Here is a 20,032-nt window from a genome sequence, read left to right on the forward strand (position 1 = left end):
CATCTGCGCCCGACTCACCGCGGAGGGCTGACCCCCCAGGCCAGCCGAGACCTTCTGGCCACACCCACACTCCCACGGACCCCGGGCCTTGCTGCTGGAGGGGGACAGGCGGCCACGCTGCTGCCACCCCGGCGGGCGCCGGAGCCTCCAAGTTCAAGGTACCCAAAGCCCCTGACCTCGGCCGCTCCCGGGCGGCGTGGCAACCCCAGAAAAGGCCGACTGGGAGGAAGGGGAGGCGGAGAAAGTGTTTGAGGAACTGTCTGTAAAAGTAGTTTCGAAGAATTGAGGAGGAGAATTAAAGATTTACCTGTTTTGGTTTGACTCTGGTTAAGCGCGCTCAGGACTGCGGTGGCGGGGAGGAAGATGTGTGTATGAAGGAGGCTTCTGGAGGGGCTGCCGTGATGCATGTGGAGGGTGCGGGAAAGCAGAGGGCTGCGCAGGAGCTGGGGCTCCCTCCTGCGCATCCTCCTCGGGGAGCTGTGCTGCAGCGGAGAATCGCCAGCGTCCCAGACACAGCGACGCCCTAGACCAGAGCGCCCCTCTACCGGCACGGCGGGCGCCTGCGAGTGTGTGGGGTTCCGGGTGTCTGGAGCCTAAGGCTCAGCTGCCTGCGTGTTCCCAGCCCCTCGATACCCCAATAGCCGAGCTGCAGCTGCTACTTTGAAGGCCAGACCCTAGAAAGCTTCTACACCATCTTCCCAGGGTAAGACTTGAACTCCCCGAAGCTCCTGGCGGCCCCGCCTCCCTCTTTCCAGCCCGCCGCGGCCCCAGGCCCCTCTCAGATCATTGTCCAGGTCACCGGCTCGGGGCCCGCCCCTGCTACCCAGGGTTGATGACATTAGTGCTCCGAAGACTGGGGCAGAGCGACTTTTCCTTTTCTAAGCCCCGCGCCGCCCTCTCGCCTCCCCAGCTCGCTCCGCACCCGGCAACCCAGTGCTTCCGCTTGACGCGCGTCGGGCTAGCAGTCGCGCTCGGGGAGCGTGTCCTGGGGCGCTCTGAGCCGCGACCCGGAGGGCACATTCTCGCGGGCGCGTTGTGGACAGTATTGTGGCTCTTTGGCGCCGTCTCTGGGGGGCGGGAAAGCAATCCAGAAGTCTCCGCGGGCTTCAGAAGCTCCCGGGGTACTAGGCGGCGTCCCCGGGGCGAAGGAGAGCCCGGAACTCCCAGCCTGAGAGGCCGCGGTATGAATCGTCCGGATTCCCGCCGCGCAGGTCCTTCCGGCCTATCTTGGAGTGCTCCCGGGAAGGCGCGGCCAGAGCCTTAGCGTCAACCAGCTCCTTACTGTCTATAGGTCGTTAGCACGTTAGTGAACCACCACAGCCCACTTTCCTCCTGTAAATGAGCCCCACCTCCCTGGGAAGTGGGAAAGATGGGTAGTTTACCACATTGTGTAAACTATACCAATGACCTGGTATGAAGCAATACACATTGTGATCCCGATTCTCTGATCCCGAGAATCCCTGTGCTGTTCTTGGGTTCCTGAAACCTACCTGGGAAAAGGAGGATTATCCCGGGGCTGGGAGTAGAGGGAGTGTCGTCACAGGATTCAGTCCCTGCCATGTGGGTCCTTAGAGGCTGTGGCATAACCAGAGCTGTGTACCCCTAGACCTTCACCTGGAGCCTAACACATAGTAGGCTGGTCAGGAAGAATTTATTGAATGGGTTATTTCCCCCAATAGGTAGGGAGTAATATATTGATACTTGCGCTTTTCTCTGACAAGGAGGTTCCATAGGGAAATGAATGGAGTGGCCCAAGCAATATCAGATCTTGGCATGAAAAAAAATAGGTAAACTCAGGATGGATGTGTAAGTAAATTTCTTTCACTTTGGCCTATCTTCTCTTTCATCCTTTAATGCCCTCGTTTTACTAGGAATGATTTATTCAGAGAACTTCCAACTTCAGTGGCCCTGAAGTTGGAAGTCCAGAGGCGGCCGCAGCTGCGGAGGGTCTTCCTCGCTCGGTGTCCTGGAGCCCCACGCTGCGACCCCAGGCCGGTCCCGGCTGTTCACACTTGCTCTGCCCTCTTTCTCCTTAGTCCTGGGCACCTCTGACCTTGTGCATCTCGCCATCAGCAACTTCTTCGATTCCCTTAGATCATTTCCATTATTCATTCTGTCTCCTTCTCTCTGCCATTTTTCTTCCTATCTTTTTGCATCTGCAGCTTTCCACCATCTTCGTCTCCTCTTTTACTAGTTTAGTCTGAGAAGGGATATTCTAAACCATCTCTTTAGGCACCAACAGAGTGAACCATACCTGGACTTAGGGACAAGTCCTTGGAAAATGATCAAAATACTAATAGCTAATGATCATTGAAAGCTTACTATGTGCTTGCACTCTTCGAAGTGGTTTCATCTCAGTTAAGCCTCACAAGGACTCTACTAGGAAGATTCAACTAGCCCCATTTTATAAATGAGGAGACTGAGGCACAGAGAGGTTGCACCAATGAACTCTGCTTGTAAGCGTTGGAGCTGGAATAACTATAAGTCCCGTCCGTTCACGATCATATTGCATATTCGGGAAATAGTTGCTGAATAAATGCTCCTTAATTCCAATTCCCAAGAACAGCTCATTAGGCCACACTGGGAATTGAGATGCTGAGGAATGGGTGCTCGTTGTGAGTGCCTTCCTGGGCTACCTGGGGGAGGCCTGGACAGAGCATCAGCCCCAGCGTCCCTCCCCGCCCTCTTCCTAAAGGCTGCCTAGTAGGGCAGCTCCACTGGGCCCGCGGTGAGTCAAGCTCCCAGCTCCAGGAGGAGGGATGCAGGTGAGGCGGGCAGGCGGTACTGTACTTAACTCCGGTAGGAGGTGAGAATGGCTTGTGATAAAGAGCGTTAAAGCCCCAGACGATCCAGAAACAGGGCCGCTGCTCAAGCTCGCGGCTACGGAAAGCAGTTTGCAGAGGTGCCGGTCAAGGTGCGGCACTGCCTTCCGAAACTAGGCTGTGCTGGCTCTGATTTGGGGCAGACACACGCCTTTCAGGGACTCTGCGGGAAAGGACTCCCCCAGTAAACCCTCATCACTTGGGAAATGGTTCTTGAGTCTTCCATGATGAGGCTGCGGGTTTGGTTCGGGCTACCACTGTCCACTGAAGGGGAACAGGAACCAGTTGGGAGTGGTCTTACGGGGTTCGGGGAGAAAAGACACCGTGTTGCTCTAAGCAGGCCTTGCTTCAGGCCGACGTGGATCCTGTCAGACTAGGAGGGAGGCCCTGGGGACCCTCTCGCAGGAAGACGACCCCTGTTCTGAACGGCAGCCGGCGGAGGGGTGGGGGGGGGGGTGGTGGAAAGAAGGTGGGACGTCAAAACCGCTCCTCCGGGCTCCTGGGAGCTGGGGTAGGAGCCGCCAGGGGCCAGGCTGTGTGACCGCGGGGGCGGGGCGGAGAAGGGCGCCTCGGATTGGACGGCTCCGAGGGAAGGGCGGAGTCAGGCACGGCCAGCGGTGCAGCGGGCGCAGACCGTCTGGCGCTCCCCCTGGACCGAGGGCCGATGCAGAGATCCCGGGCCGGCGCGGAGCTGGGCGCCCCGCTAACCTAGCCGCCATCAGCTACCCCCGCCTTGTTGGCGGCATTTCAGTTTTGGCATTTCTCCCTTTATGGAGGAGTCTCTTCCTGCCGGTGAGGGTGACGTGACCGTCCTGCGCGCCGCGGCTCCGGACTTCTGGTGGTGATTTCTGTCTCCCTCGGGGACGCAGGACACTGAGGGCTCCGCCTCTCCAGACAGCCGGTCTCCAGAGTCACGGGGTCCAGAGGCGGCCGCAGCCGCGGAGGGTCTTCCTCGCTCGGTGTCCTGGAGCCCCGCGCTGCGACCCCAGGCCGGTCCCGGCTGTTCATCCGACGTGGGTTTCCCGCTCTCGAAACCCAGTTCTGCCTCCTGCGGGCCCGAGCTCCCACCTCTGCTGCCGGGAGGGTGATCGGGACGGGTGTGGGTGAGAGGGGGTGGGAGGGCTGGGAGAGACCCCTCGGGAGGGTCAGGATTCGGCCCCGAGGTCAGCAACTGAACGGGGCGGCCCCGCTGTCTTTACTAATTTTAAACGTATAGCTACTGTTTGGGGAGATGGGAAATGTTACACCAGGAGAGACAGTCCCTGCCCGTCCCCGACAATCTAGAATCCGGCGGGAGGAGGCAGGGGATCCTCATCCTTCCTGCTCTGGGCCAAGTTCATCGGTTACTTGAAAGCCTAGGCGGAGAGCCCTCGGTGTAGCCAGGTTTGGGAAGCGAGGGCAGCGCGGGACTCCGCTTGCAGTGAGCCGCGTCCTCCCCGCGGGAGGTGCACGGAAGGGACACCAGGAGTCCGGACACAGCCGCCCCCAGGAACCTAGCATTTAACGTGACGCCTCCCGCCCGCTCCCGCACCCCCAGCCTCGCTGCGCATCCTTCTCGGTCTTAGGTCCAAGCGCGCCTTTCCGCCAACAGAACCTTACTACACGAATGGAATTCCAGCCTCCAGGAGGCCAGCAAAAAAAAAAAAAAAAAAAAAAGATTTTCAGGGAAGATAATATTAATGTAAAGCTGGCCTTTCCTTTCCGCTCTGCAAGCGCGAGCTCTGCCTGCGTCCTGACCCGCCTGGGAAAGGGGAGGCCCGGCAGCCGCAGCAGGCACTCCCGACTCTTCAAGAGGCCGATGGTGCGCTTTCTGGCCAATGTCGTCCCCTTAATTGGGAACTGGCTCCAATCATCTGGCCTCAGCTTGTTAGCTGTACAATAGGAGGCAGAGTTAATGACTCATTAGTGATTAATTCCTTAACTGTGCCTTAATTGCTCTCTGTAAAACTCCTTTCGTTAAACTGGATTAAATAGTCTAGATCCTTGGCCACGTCTCTCACAGCCCTGCAAGACACGAAGTGGGCCGTGTTCCCTTACCTTTGGCGGGTCATCTTCTTAAAGGCAGGTGCAGTGTCACCCCTCAGCCTGGAAGTCAGGAGATCTCTGGTCCAGTCAAGGTTGTGACACTGTCTGGTCATGTGACCCCAAACAGGTCCCCCCTGTACAGCTATATCTCCAAAATCTCCCTTTATCCCTCATCACCCACCATAGACTCCTGAAACAGAACACATTCTATTCTATTCTATTCTATTCTATTTTTAAAATTTGGCCCGGCCACACTGCATGCAGGATCTTAGTTCCTCGACCAGGGATAGAATCCGTGTCCCCTGCATTGGGAGCGTGGAGTCTTAAACCCTGGACTGCCAGGGAAGTCCCCGGAACACCTCATTTTTAAAAGCAGTTCTTCTGCTCTGTACATGGCATAAGTGTGTGTGTGTGTGTGTTTAGGTTAGTAGGTTCTGAATGAACTGCGTAGGAGGCTACCTTCCTGTCCAAAGTGGTCTGAGAAAGTTCTTTCCAGTGCTAACAGTGGCTGGGTTCTATATTCTCCCCATTTGTACTTTAAAAACTTAGCTGTTAGTTTTTTTCACCTTCTTGATTTTCCTGTCACCTTTATCCATTCCTGAGACTTGCAAGGCGTGGTGGACATGTAATGATGAATAAACAAGAGCCTCCGCCCTCAAGGAGCATAGCCTAAGTAGAGGAAACAAGAACGAAGCTGTCCACACGTTTGCAAGTGCCTACTGGTTTTCTCCACCTGGCGTCCCACAGGCCACCCCAAAACAGATATGTTCAAAACAAAACTTATTTGTCTTTACAGTGTGGCTTCCTAAAAACCTTCTTAAAACTCTCCTCTCTCTTTCTGCATTCGTAGCCACCCGATGGAGGCGATGAAATTGTTCTTGACCCCTTGAGGCAAGATATTTTCCAGTTTCCTTTCTACCTTATTTCTCAGCCATACATCTTCCAAATTTTAGCTGCCCAGAACAGAGACATCGCCCAGCCTCCCTTTCAATTGGATATGATTAAATAATGACCAATGTCATGGAACGGAAAACACTTTTAGGATGTAAGTTCTTAAAGGTCACCAGCACGCCCTGTTCTTGTCTCTGTCCTGTAGTCTGTTGGCTACAAGACAGGCGTGATGCTGGAGCCCCCATCTTGGACCATGTCATGAAGCCCCATGTTGAGGACATTGAGTGACATGATGGCAGGGACCACATGCGATAAGCCCCTGACACTGGTGCACCATGCTAGCTCCTGACTGCTACCTGGGCTCTCTGTTTTAAGTCTAAGTTTTTCGTCACTGTTAGGCAAACTTAACCCTAATTCATTCATCCCTTTTCTTCAATGCCTGTAGGCAGTTAACTACTCAGCCCCATTGATTTTACTTCAGAATGTCTCTTAAATTCACCCAGCCCTGTGTTTCCAGCAAGCTCTCCAGCTCAGGGCTTTATCAACTCTCACTCAGGCTGCATGGCCTCCCATGGCATGCAATGCTTCTCATGGTCCCAGTTTATGGTTATTTCTTTGTTGATTCATTTACCCATTACATTTATTGGATTATTTCACCATTGATTCATTTACCTATTATATATATATATATATATATATATATATATATATATTTTTTTTTTTTTTGCAGTACGCAGGCCTCTCACTGCTGTGGCCTCTCCCGTTGCGGAGCACAGGCTCCGGACGCGCAGGCTCAGCAGCCATGGCTCACGGGCCCAGCCGCTCCGCGGTATGTGGGATCTTCCCGGACCGGGGCACGAGCCTGTGTCCCCTGCCTCGGCAGGTGGACTCTCAACCACTGCGCCACCAGGGAAGCCCTACCTATTATATTTATTGGGTTCTCTTTTTGATAAGCTCTGGAGCTATAAAGATACAGCTTCCATATTATCTTCCTGTCCCTAAATCCTTTCAATCTGTCCTTCACATTGTAGTCAGAATTAGGTGCTTCAAATAATTCCTCTGCTTAAAACAATTCCTTATGGCTTGTGGGACAAAAGCCAAGCAGCTGATGAGTATGGCGTCTGGGCCACTTCTGAATCTGACCCGACCCATCTTTCCAGGCTTTTGTCTCTTGCCTTCCTCCTCAACCCCCTTCCCTCCTCATCCTCTGCTTAAGTGACACCAGAGTTCTCTGCATGTCACTGGTCCACCATGTGCTTTTTCACTTTATGGCTTTGAGTATGAATATTCCTTCTGCCTGGAAGGACTCCCCCCCTCCCCCACCGGCAGATTCCTTCCAGACCTGGCCCAGATGCTACTGCCTTCTGTGCAGCTGGCCTGCCTTTTTGCAACAGTCAGTTCCTTGTTCTTCTCCCCCTCCCCGAGCACTTTGTTGAGGGAGTGCTACCCCAGCACTCACCCCATAGTGATGTCCACGGCCCCAAGGGAGAGTGTGGGCTCCTTGAAGGCAGCTCTCTGGTCCTGCCCTGCATATTCAGTGCCTGACCCAACAGAAGCACCCAGTAACTGATGCACAGTAACTAGCACAGGGGCATGTGAGGCCCAGAGAAAGCATTCCATCCTATAAGAGCTTATAACAAAGAATCTGCCCTAGACCACGAAGTCACAGAAGACTCCTCTGAAGAAGTGACACTCAATCTGAACTCTGAAAGGAAAACAAGTTAGCCAGGCAAGAGGAGACGGGTGGAGGTGGGCACGGCATGCGCGAAGGAGGAGGAACCGGGGCCAGGCTGACGCTCTGGAACAAGGCTGGTCTGGCAGAGGCCAAAGGAAAGAGAAAGTAAGAGTCTACGTGGCTAAAAACAATTTTAGGAGGCAAGTTCTGCATCCAACCAAGACTCATAAGGAGGGGAATTTTCCAACATAGGAAGTGTTTTCACCTGCTGGATGGCCAAAAATTAACTAATGTCTGCTATAGGTGGGGATATGGTCATTTCAAATAAATCATCTCGTCTGCAGTATGAAGAGCTGGAAAGGAGGCGAGAGAGAGTTCTAGAAGACCAGTTAGAAGGCTATTGCAGTAATTGAGGGGAAAGAGCATGAACGCCTCCTGTGGTGACAAGGAGGCCAGGTTTGAGGTTGAATGAGGAGATTGTGAGTTCAGTCTTGATCAAATGAGTTTGAGTAGAGATATTGGGTAGGCAACTCCTAGTACTGGCTTGGGGCTCAGAGCTCAGAGCAGAGCTGGCTGCTATCCGAGCTCTGAGATCGGTGCACAGATGATAATCAAAGCCATGGGCAGAGATGAGGTGAGATTTGCCAATAGAGACGGAGTGTGGAGTGAGAAGAGCAGACAGAGTCAGCCTTGAGAGGCTCCAGTGTTTCATGGACTGTGTTGGAGGAGGGCAGGGGAGTGAGAGAAGGAAAATCAGGAAAGCGTGGTGACGTGGAAGCTAAAGAAAGAGAGTTTCAAAAGGGAAAGAATGGGCAACAAGACTGTTAGAATTTTCAAAACTTAAAACTTAGCCAGTGGTGAAACAAGGATATACAATTTTTTCCTCCTACAGGGGGATGGGATGCAGCTATTTTGGAAACACTGCCAGTGTTTCCTCCTGCCTGGGAAGTAGTCACAGTGGTGGCTGGACCCCACCAGCCACTTCTCTAAGATGGGGACAGCAGGGCAGGAATTGCACAGACTTTGCCGATTTTTGTGTTTGTATTGACCCTATTCCTGTCCTTCCTTCTAAACTTGCCCCCACCTGTCTTCTGCACCTTCAGAAAGCCACTCATTCCACATCTAGAAAGAAAGTGAAATAAGGCAATTGTCCTAGAAATGACAACTGATTATCTAAAATCCATTCAGAATAAACTCTTTGGTCCTTCATACAAGATGACTCCAACTTAACTTTCTCCATCACTCAAACTCTTCTGCACACACCCTCTGCTCTTGCCAAACTCAACTGACCACAAAGCTTGACCCAAGCTTTCCTACCTTTATGCCTTTATCCAAGCTCTTCCTTCTACCCCCACAGAAAATACTTTAAGATGAGTGAAAATGAAGATGCAGCATATCACAACTTATGGGATGCAGCTAAAGCAGTGCTTAGAGGGAATTTTATAGCTGTAAATGCTGTCTATATTAAAAAAAGAAGATTGCAAATCAATAACCTAACCTTCCATTTTAACACACTAGAAAAAGAACAAACTAAACTTGAAGGAAAGGAAAGGAAGGAAGAAGGAAGGAAACAGAAAAGATTAGAGTAGAAATGAATAAAATAGAGAAGAGAAAAACAATAGAGAAAAAATACTTGATATAATTAGGTTATCAGGGAAATGAAAAATAAAACCACGATGAAATACCACTTCACATGCATTAGGATGACTAGAATCAGAAAGTCAGCAGCAAGAAATGCTGGTGAGAAAGTGAGGAAGTCAGAACCCAACATACACTCATGGGGAAATGTAAAAATGTTGCAGCCACTTTGGAAAACAATCTGGCAGTCCTTCAAATGATTAAATATAGAGTTACCATAGGAACCATCAATTCTGGCCAAGAGAAATGAAAACGTACATCCACACAGAAACCTGTACATGAAAGTTTATAATACGCATTCTTCATAATAGCTAAAAAGTGGAAACAACCCAAATGCCCATTGACAGATGAATTAATAAACAAAATGTGATATATATGTACAATGAAATATTATTCAGCCATAAAAAGGAATGGGATACTAATACATGCTCCAACATGGGTGGGCCTTGAAAACATCATGTTAAGTGAAAGACGCCAGACACAAAAGACCACGTACCACGTAAATGGAAATTCATAGGAAATTCCAGAATAGGGTAATCTATACACACAGAAAATAGATTCATGGTTGCTTTGTGCTGGGGGACAGGGGGATGGGGACACAGTGGGGGATAAAGGATATGGGATTTCTTCTTGATGTGATGAAAATGTTCTAAAATCAGCTGTGGTGATGAATGGTTGCCTATATCTTTGAATATACTAAAAGCTGTTGAATGAGGCACTTGAAATGGGTGGATTGTATGGTATGTGAATTATATCTCAGCAAAGCTCTTGTTTTGTTTTGTTTTTCTTTTTTTAAGTCTTCCCACTAAACTCCATCCATTTCAGGTACTCACGTTGGAAGAATTTTCCTAAATACCATGTTCATCGTGTTGCTCCCTTGCCAGGGAGCCTTTTCAAGTTCAATAAGGACGTATCAATTCCGCTAACAGATAATGAGTGCCTACTGTCCCAGGCACAGTGATCAATACATCCACACACTTCTTCTGCAGTTTCAAATCTCAACTTCTCTTTCTGCCTGCAAGGCTCCACCTGCATGTCTCACTCACCCACTTCCTTTTCTGTTGACCTTCTGGTTAATAGAAAACCTCTGCTCTAAACCGCTGACTTCGACAGCATCTCGCTCTCCCCAAGCCCCTCTTCTATACTGTTGCTTAAGGTGGACAACACCTTTTTATCGAAAAGGAGAGACCAGCCTAAAATGCCAACTCTCCTGGGAAAGAGAACGCTCACTGAAATTCACTCTGTGATGTCAGCTCCTGGCTGGAGAACGTTTTCTGCAGTGATAGGTTGGTGAGGTAGGGATGGGGAGGGACAAGTGTGACGAGAGAGAGGCCTTGGGCCCCAGGGAAGCTGGGCTTACATGCCATTTGCCTCGGCCTGCCCTGCTGCAGTGGTGCACCCATTCCTGTTCTTTCACTGAGCATCCTCTGTCTAAATTGCCTTTTCTCCCCTCCTTGCATCGTTCTGTCCCTAGCGCAAAGCTCGTCTCCATATATGGGAACATATGTATATGTATAGCTGATTCACTTTGTTATAAAGCAGAAACTAACACACCATTGTAAAGCAATTATACTCCAATAAAGATGTTAAAAAAAAAAAAAGCGCTCATCTCCTGGCATCTCTCCTTGGTTTCCCCTGCCTGTTGTCCTCTTACTTTCCCGGGATCAGTCTGTCTTGTTGTATCTCCAAATCCCACTGCTTTGTGTTTGCCCCACCCCACCCCAGACTCATTTCTAGAGCAAACAAGCCCACAGGAAATCGGACTGCCTGACACTTGGCCAAAAATCTGCGTAAGCAAGACTTTGTCCTCAGACTCAAACAGCAGCTCCTTGTGTCGTTTTTGTCTTTTGCTCCATTTGGGGTGAGGAGAATTCCTTGAGATTACTGTCATAGAGACATGATTGGATTCCTTGTCAAGGGGTCACAGGAACCCCAGTTCTGCCGCCGACTTGATATGTGGCTTCCGGCAAGGTAGTTTCACCCTGGCCGAGGTCCCTTGGTTGTAAAATGGAAGGGTTAGAACTCCCTGGTGGCCTAGTGGTTAGGACTCCGGGCTTTCACTGCCACGGCCTAAACATAAAAGGAATGGAATGGAATGGGATAGAATAGAATAGAATAGAATAGAATAGAATAGAATAGAATAGAATAGAACAGAATAGAAATGGTTAGACCATTTCAAAAATCCTCCCACCTGCAACATTCTGATCCAGCAGAGTACTTCAGTAATTTGGCTGAGGGTGCCATCTGGTGGTCATCTTGAGAACTTCACCTTCTAATTGGGCACTAGGAGTTTTCCAACAGAACCTTACTTCCCAGAACTTTCCAACAGAACCTTACTTCCCGCCAGCTATGAGAAGCATTTTCTCAGCCAAGGAATGGCCTTCCTTTCTGAGTCTGCGCAAGTCCATGGGCTTCACGCTGCCCCTGTGATGGAAAGCCCTTCCTTTTCTGCTCAGATTCCCACTTAGGCCAAGTCAACCCAACCCCGGGGATTCTTATGTCATTAGAGCCACTAGAAAGGCCAAGAAATGTTATGCTTTCAAGTTTCTCATGCCCCTCCATAATTCAGGTTAGGAAGGAATTAGTTCTAAATCAATTTATTCAAAGCACGAGTGAGGAAATATTTTCGTGTTTTAATAAAATGAGCCCTGAAGTAGGGAAATTCTTTTTTGAATTGAATATATTTGACATATAGCATTGTGTAAATTTAAGATGTACAATGTGTTCATTTGATGCATTTAATTATTGCAGTATTATTGCCATCGTAGTGATATTTAGCACCTCTATCACATTACATAATTTCCTCTCTTTTTAGTGGTTGATATAATTAAGTTTTAGTCTCTTAGCAAATTTGACGATTGTAGTACAATATTGTTGTCGATATTGAAATAGGGCAATTCTTTTTTTTTTTTAATTAATTAATTTATTTTTGCTGTGTTGGGTCTTCATCTCTGTGCGAGGGCTTTCTCCAGCTGCGGCAATGGGGGGCCACTCTTCATCGCGGTGCGCGGGCCTCTCACTATCGCGGCCTCTCCCGTTGCGGAGCACAGGCTCCCGACGCGCAGGCTCAGCAGCTGTGGCTCATGGGCCCAGCCGCTCCGCGGCACGTGGGATCCTCCCAGACCAGGGCTCGAACTCGTGTCCCCTGCATTAGCAGGCAGACTCTCAACCGCTGCGCCAGCAGGGAAGCCCTAGGGCAATTCTTAATTCAAATTTAGTTAATTAAAAATTATACTAAAGGTAGAATTTTAGAATTATACTAAAAGTAAAATTTTAGAATTTTACTGCCTATGCAGTAAAAAATATTTGATACCTGGTATTCTCTTCCTGGTATCCTTCAAACGACAACAGATAATAAGTTTAGTCCCACCATTAGACATTATATGCTATAGGATTGCCACTCAGGTTAGTTTCCAATACCTGGTATTTAATACCAGGGTATTAATGACTTAAATATCCTAATATATCACCCACCTAGAAATATTGATGTTTTAAGAGTCAATTTCTGGGGGTACAATGACCAACCCAAAAAATTAACAGAATTTAAGTGTGTAAGAAATCTGGTGAGGAGATACTTTGAAGCTCTGTGATCTTTTTGGCCACCCTCCAATGACAGAGATGCTGATGATACTTAAGGCTCAGAGATGGGAAAGGAGATTAAGAATTGTTCTATTCATTCTTCCTTCCTAGAAGAACAGACATTAACCGTGCCAGGAAGGGAATTATCATTTTGGCTCTGGGGTATTTGTAGGAGACAGCTGTGGTATCTTAAACAAGAACTTGGCTCGGAGTTTAAAGGATGGGTTTTATTCCGCTTTTTCCAATTTATAAGCGAGGCGCCCTTGAGCTAGTTGTTAACTTGTATACCACAAGTTACTAATCTGCATATAATTGGCATAGTATCATCTATGTTAAGGATTGTTCTGAAAAACTGAACAAGATAATCTATTTGGAGTTTCCAAGTTTGACTTCTATTCATGCTAAAGCGGTATCTACCCCCCACTCCCCCCACCCCGGTAAAGGAAAAGTCAAAGGCATGTCTTTCTGCCCTCCTTCCTCCCCCCAAACCCCACCCCCGGCGCCCCATGGCTTTCGGGATCTTAATTCCCCGACCAGGGATTGAATCCGGGGGACAGCAGTGAAAGCTTCGAGTCTTAACCACTGGACCGACAGGGAACTCCGCTCTACCTTCTTTTTTAAGTCCCATGGGCTAGACTTAGTATTGGGACACTGCATCTTCCCATTTCCTCACTACTCTTCCTAGATATTATGCAAAGAAACAAGAGCTTCAAACACCAATGGCAATGTCACTAGAAGATAGTTACGACTTGAAGATGAAAAGAAAATGTATAAATACTGCTCCAAATAGCTGAGATTGTCATGGAAGCTGTGAGGAATCTCTTTATGATACTCAAGGAAAGATTTTGAGTCTAGATCACTTTCCTCCAGGAATAGAGGCTGTGGACAAATAGTTTTTGAACGAGAAAGAATTCAAGGAATATTATTCTTTCTTAAGAGCCTTTATTAAGATAAATATTAGAGTATGGATTTCATCTAATCAAGAGATAACAGAGAAAACCACAGCACAAGAATTGTGTATACCTATAACTGAGTCACTTTGCTATACAGCGGAAATTAACACAACATTGTAAATCAACTATTTCAATTAAAAAAAAGAACTGTGGATGAGCATGAATATATTCAATCTATAAAACTAGGATGAAACAAATGTGGGACTTAGTATGACAAAACGGAATGTAAATGTCATCTACACTAATATTATCAAAATGATGTGGGACTTCCCTGGTGGTCCAATGGTTAAGACTTTGCCTTCCAATGCAGGGGGTAACGGTTCGATCCCTAGTCAGGGAACTAAGATCCCACATGGCTCGTGGCCAAAAAACCAAAAACGTAAAACAGAAGCAATATTGTAACAATTTTACAATTCAATTGTAAATTTACAATTCAATAAAAACTTTAAAAAATGGTCCATATAAAAAAATCTTAAAAAAAAAAGAAATGATGCAACAAACAAAAAAAGAGAGAATGAAGGAATAAAGACCAGAACTAGAGTAAATTTGAGGCTTATTTTATATGTAATAACTGGACGTCAAATACCCTTGTTCAGTTTAAAAGAAAATTCAGAGGAGAAATCTGTGCTGAGCAGGAATCTGGGGTCACTGTGGTGTCATGTGAGTAGTTTGCTACAGAGAAGGTCAAAGATGAGAAGAAAGCCTGAAAGGGAGTCTTGGAAACTCAGGACTCAACAGACCCAGGAGGAGGAGGCTGTGAAGGAGATACAGAGAAGGAGGCCGAGAGGCAGGAAGAAAGCCAAGACAATGATGAGGCCAGAAGCCAAGGGGAAGTAGCTCACGGTAAAGTGCCCAATGGCGAAGAAGGTGACCTTGTGACCCTAGTGAGGGAGGAGACAGGAGGATTGGTGCTGGAAAAAGGAAGGAATAAAAACAGGGAAGGGAGCTACACAGTCAGGTGTATGTCAGGAAGATGGAGAGGCAGACAGAAGGCAACTCTGGGAGCAGCTCATCCTGGGGGCTGAGTGGGGACTGAGAAAGAAGGCTCTCATCAGAGAATGAAAGTGTCGGGCAGGAGAAGGCGGCAGAGGCAGCCTGTTCCCGTGGCGACCTCCTTACCTTTGCAGGTCTTCTCTGCCTGGGCTATGGGGTTAACATATTAAGGGCAAATAATTTTCTTTCCCCAGACTAGTTGCTTTTTAATAGGGGCATGCTGAAATACCAAATAGCATGCTGAGTGTCACAGATTAGCACAGGAATGATGGACTGACAGGTTCTGTGCAAGCTCTCACTGGGCAGGCAGGTAATGTAAACAAATGTAGCAGGCGGGGGTGGGGGGCACTAGGGCGTGGAGGAGACTGTAGCAAAGTGGAGAATGTGAGCCCCTCCCTGCCACAGGGAGATTCGTATGTGAAATTCCTTGACATTGAAATTTCTGTCACTAGTTCTCATTTTTAAGACACTGCCCAGGCAAACATCCAACCAGCAGGCTGCCAGTTCCTGACTACTAAGTTAAATTGTTTTTCACATTATTCACTTTTCTTTTCTCCCTCCATCCCCAGGAGTTACGTGAAAAGAAAAGAGTTCCTTCTACAATCTGGTCTGGACGGTTTTTATTTTTTTTCAAATTCCAGTTCAACCCCCAGCCTATCCATGGAAGCTACCTCTAGCTGAGGCATCTTGGGAAATTGCCAGGTAGAGGAGAGTACAATTCGATTTCCTTTCCATTTCTGTTCATTTCAGCGGTAGAGTCAGAGGAGCTATTATGTGGTTAGTCACGGCCACTTGTCTTGCAAGGCAAGGAAGGAGTAAAGTATGAGAAAGGCTCAGTCAAAAGCCAGGAGCGACCTATCAACTGCAGTCACAACCGAAGTGCTTCCAGCAAGAGAAACGGACTGTCGCTTGCTCTAACGGACCCGTGGCCTTAAAACTCTGAAAGGACTTTACATGAGCATCTGAGAATGGAATAAAACCCAGCATGTTTACACTTAATAGCCGTGACTAATGTTTGAAATTGTTATCCTGCTAGAACCAGAGTTGTGTGAGGTCACAGAAATGAGGTTCATGCCTATTGCAGACGCTGTTGAAAGTTCCTCCCACATCCATTCCATCCTCCTTCCTTACTGAGAGAGTCTTTGCTTAGGTTCCTGACACTCCTCCCACGTGACTCAATGGATAAATCCAAATCGGTGAGGTCAGTCGTAGTGGTCTGGTTCTCTTCATTAGTGGTAGGATTAGGGCAAGCATGTGACCCAGCTGGTCACTGAGGTGTGAGGGACTTAAGGACCTCTGGGAAAGGACTTATCACTATTAATAAGGTGAAGCCTGAAAAGAAGTGGCCTTTCTTCTTCTTTTGAATTTTGTCTTGTCTGGATGTGACAGCTGGAACTCCAGCAGCCATCTTGTGACCATGAGAGAAGTCCGCTTAAGGATAAATCTGAACCCTGGTGGCAGAGTGGGAAGATGGAAAGACCCCTATCCTTGAGGATATATTTGGGTCACTGAATTAAACTGAACTCAACAATGTTGAACACTACCTCCCTCTGGAGTTCTGGTATATGAAATAATAAATCGACCTTTTATGCCAATTTGAGTTGAGGGCTTTCAGTTACGAACATCCAAAGGTATCCTAACTGGTACAGTGGTCATTCCTGAAGGTCTACAAAATAGTCTCTTTTCCATCTAGAGTCACGTGGAATCATCCATTCATCATCCATTAATTAGTTTAATGGGTCTGATCCCAGGGCAAAGAGTAGCAGAGCCATGGTTAGAACTATCATATGATCCAGCAATCCCACTTCTGGGTACCCAAAGGAAATGCAATCAGTATCTTGAAGAGATATCTGCATTCTCACGTTCATTTCAGCAGTATTCACATGGTCCTTCTGCTTTGGGAATGGCAACAGTTTATCATGGTGGGTTTCCCTTGAAGAGCTATCTCATACTCTCTGATTAAAGCAGCCTGTGGTTGAGGAAATGAATTATGTAAATCCCACATTTTACTTAGATTACTCCCTACACAGCTGAGCTAGGTTAAGATGCTCTGTGGTGATCATATATCCCCAATAGGGATGGAAAGGTGGGCATTGTGGGGCTAGAAATGGTACTGCACTGCTTGAAATGTCTGCTGAGTGTGTTACTGAACCTCTGATCATAAGCAAAGACCGCTAAATTACCCAGAGCAATCCACCCTGTGATGCTTAAAATAAATTAAAAGACTGTGTTTAAAAGAGCAAATTTGAAGGCAATTATTATTGCTTTCTTCCCTTTTGGATTCTTCCTCTTATTATCCCACTTCGCTGCAAGGATTCCTAAATATTGTCACCTTTTAAAAGCAATCTTCTCTCCTTGCTGTATGCACACGCCTAGGCTGTGTGCTGCAGAGAGCAGCCACCAGGCTCTTCCTTTCCCAGAATCCCAGGCTGGGTGTTAACTCTTCTCTAGAATAGGAATGGTCAGAAATCAAAGAGGAAATTCTTTTTTGAGCACAGGGGCAGGGGACATCTGTAACCTGTGGCTGACCATATCTTTTAAACACCCTCTCTTCTTTTTGATAGGGTCTGTAGACTGAAAAAAAAAAAAAAGTGCAATGTGAAAGTTGTGAGTTAAGTTTTATTTGGGGCAAAATGAGGACTCTATCCTGGAAGACAGCCTCTCAGATGCTCTGAGGAACTGCTCCGAAGAGGTAAGCGGGGGTGCCGGTATATATGTGATTTGGGTGAAGAAGGATAAGGACAATCAAGAAACATTTTGGCAGAAGGTAGCTGCTAGTCACAAGAAGGTTACTGCTGGTCACGAGGAGCAGGTGTTTCCATTAATGATTTTAGTGCTTTTATAGATGTGAGGAAATGCAAGAGCTGGGCTCATAAAAATCTTTTCCTGAAAATATCTAACTATCTAAAAGCCTGTTCTTCCAGTTTTTCCCAGAGCACAGAGTGCCTCATTCCTGAACTCCTTTCAGGGTGTGTTGAAGGTCAGCGACTACAGTGGCTAGTGACCTAAACCTTGTAGAAGCAGATGGCAAGTGCCAATTTTTAGTTGTCTGGTCCCACAGTTTTCGTCTCGTGTTCCCAAAGTAGAACCCTAAAAACTACATTTCCCAGCTTCCCTCACTGCTAGATACAGGCTAGCTTCCACCAATCAGACGCAGACATTCAAAACTCTGATTTGGAAGTAAGCCAAGGGCGGAAGAGAGTTTGAGGGGCATAATGCTACGGGGCACAGGTAGTGGCAGAGGCAATGGAAGAGAGTGCTAACTCCAGCAGTTCTGCAGAATGCTGTAGGGGTAGCAGAGCACGTGGCAGCCATCTCGTCAACCTATCGGAGACCTGGCTTTTTTGGAGTTTTCCTTTTCTGCTTAAACAACTCAAGGTGGATGCTATTATCTGCAGCTGAAAATTCCCTGACCCAATAAGCCCACACAGATAGGTGACGGGACTACACTTGCAAACAAGTGTTCAGGAAAGCTCTCCGTGTAGGGAAAGCTCTCTCTCTCTTTTTTTTTTTTTTTTTTTGCGGTACGCGGGCCTCTCACTGTTGTGGCCTCTCCCGTTGCGGAGCACAGGCTCCGGACGCGCAGGCTCAGCGGCCATGGCTCACGGGCCCAGCTGCTCCGCGGCATATGGGATCTTCCCGGACCGAGGCACGAACCCGTGTCACCTGCATCAGCAGGCGGACTCTCAACCACTGCGCCACCAGGGAAGCCCGGAAAGCTGTATCTCTTAAGTAAAGGTATTCTAATAGTTTTTCTTTCTTTTTTGGGGGGGAGGGGGGCGGATATAGTTGATTTACAATGTTGTTTGGTTTCAGGTGATTCAGCTATACGTATACATATATCTATTCTTTTTCAGGTTCTTTCCCCATATAGGTTATTGCGGAGTATTGCTATACAGTAGGTCCTTGTTGATTATCTATTTTATATAGAGTAGTATGTATATATTAATCTCAAACTCCTAATTTATCCCTCCCCCTCACCTTTCCCCTTTGGTAACCATAAGTTTGTTTTCTATACCTGTGAGTCTGTTTCTGTTTTGTAAATAAGTTCATTTGTATCTTTTTTTTTTTTCGGCCATGCCACGCAGCTTGCGGGATCTTAGTTCTTTGACCAGGGATCGAACGCAGGCCCCCCACAGTGGAAGCGCAAGGTCCTAACCACTGGACCACCAGGGAATTCCCCATTTGTATCATTTTTTAAAGATTTCACATATAAGTGATATATGATATTTATCTTTCTTTTTCTGACTTACTTCACTTAGTCTGATAATCCCCAGGTCCATCCATGTTGCTGCAAATGGCATTATTTCATTCTCTTTTATGGCTGAGTAATATTCCAATGTATATATGTACCACATCTTCTTTATCCATTCAAGGACAGATAAATGGATAAAGGGATTCTAGTCTTGACCAGGGCTTGGTACTTAGGCGCCTGCAAGGGTCAAGGGATTCAAGTGAGCAGTTCTTGTATCTTGGTCAGGGCACATGAGGGAAAAATGATTGCAATTGAAACATAGGATCACATCTACTCTCATGAAACAACCAAACAAGTGACTGTCTAGATGGGGTTATTCCAGAAGCATTGTCTTCCTCTCCCTACCTGAAATGCCACCCTTGGAGGAATGTCCCCTGGGTCTAGAAGGTTGTTTTCATCTTTATGAGTGTCCTACTGGAGGGTGAATCCTGGTGATAGGGCTTCCCCCTCATCATCAGCTGCATGGTGGGCTTTAGTGCACTCAGCTCAGGATCGAGTTCTTGGGAAAGAGGCTCAGGGCGTCCCAAGAAGAGGAAGGTGACAGGACACTGAAAACACACCTCACATGTTTTCCCTGGTCTGGCTCTGGATAAGTTGGGAATCAACGTGATTTTAAAAGAAATTAGAACACATCACATCTTATGTGGTTCTTCGATAATCAGAACAAAGGCAAGATAAATCTCTTCACCATTTCATATGTGATTTCCCCAAATGAAGGAAATCCAAACATATGGCAAAGAAGCTTTAATCTGTTAATGTGTGAATGTCATGATAAAAATGGAACTGGGGAGTGTTGTGAACCGCCAGGCCATGTTCTCTGAGAATGGAAGGGAATCTCTGGAACCGATCTTTTCCCTTTGCTGCGGAGCTGACTAAATCTGGCTCTGGGGACTACTTCTCTCTGGCTGGCAATGGAATTTTGAAGAGACAGTGTTACTTGCTAGGCTTAAATATACTGAAAGAGGGGCTCAAGATGAGGTAATAGAAAAACTGTCAAATGCTACAGAAAATCTGGTGACTTTAGGTGTTTGAATCCCAGTTCCATCTACTGTGTGACCTTGGGCAAGTCAGCTGACCTAACTCTGTTTCCTTAGCTATTAAGTGAGGCGGATCATTTTCAGCTTATGAAACTATTTGGAGGAGAATATCAGTACCATCAGCAAAATACCTAATCATGGTAAGGGCTGAAGAGATGGGAATT

The 20,032-nt window shown here is 47.4% G+C and overlaps 1 protein-coding gene across 1 annotated transcript in view; it reads left to right on the forward strand.

Annotated features, from left to right (window-relative positions):
- Window positions 1-20,032, forward strand: part of CCBE1 (collagen and calcium binding EGF domains 1) — a 524,308-nt gene that overhangs the window by 361,892 nt on the left and 142,384 nt on the right. The window lies entirely within an intron of this gene.

The sequence above is a fragment of the Stenella coeruleoalba genome (assembly GCF_951394435.1).
Source record: "Stenella coeruleoalba genome assembly, chromosome: 14".
Classification (NCBI taxonomy): domain Eukaryota; kingdom Metazoa; phylum Chordata; class Mammalia; order Artiodactyla; family Delphinidae; genus Stenella; species Stenella coeruleoalba.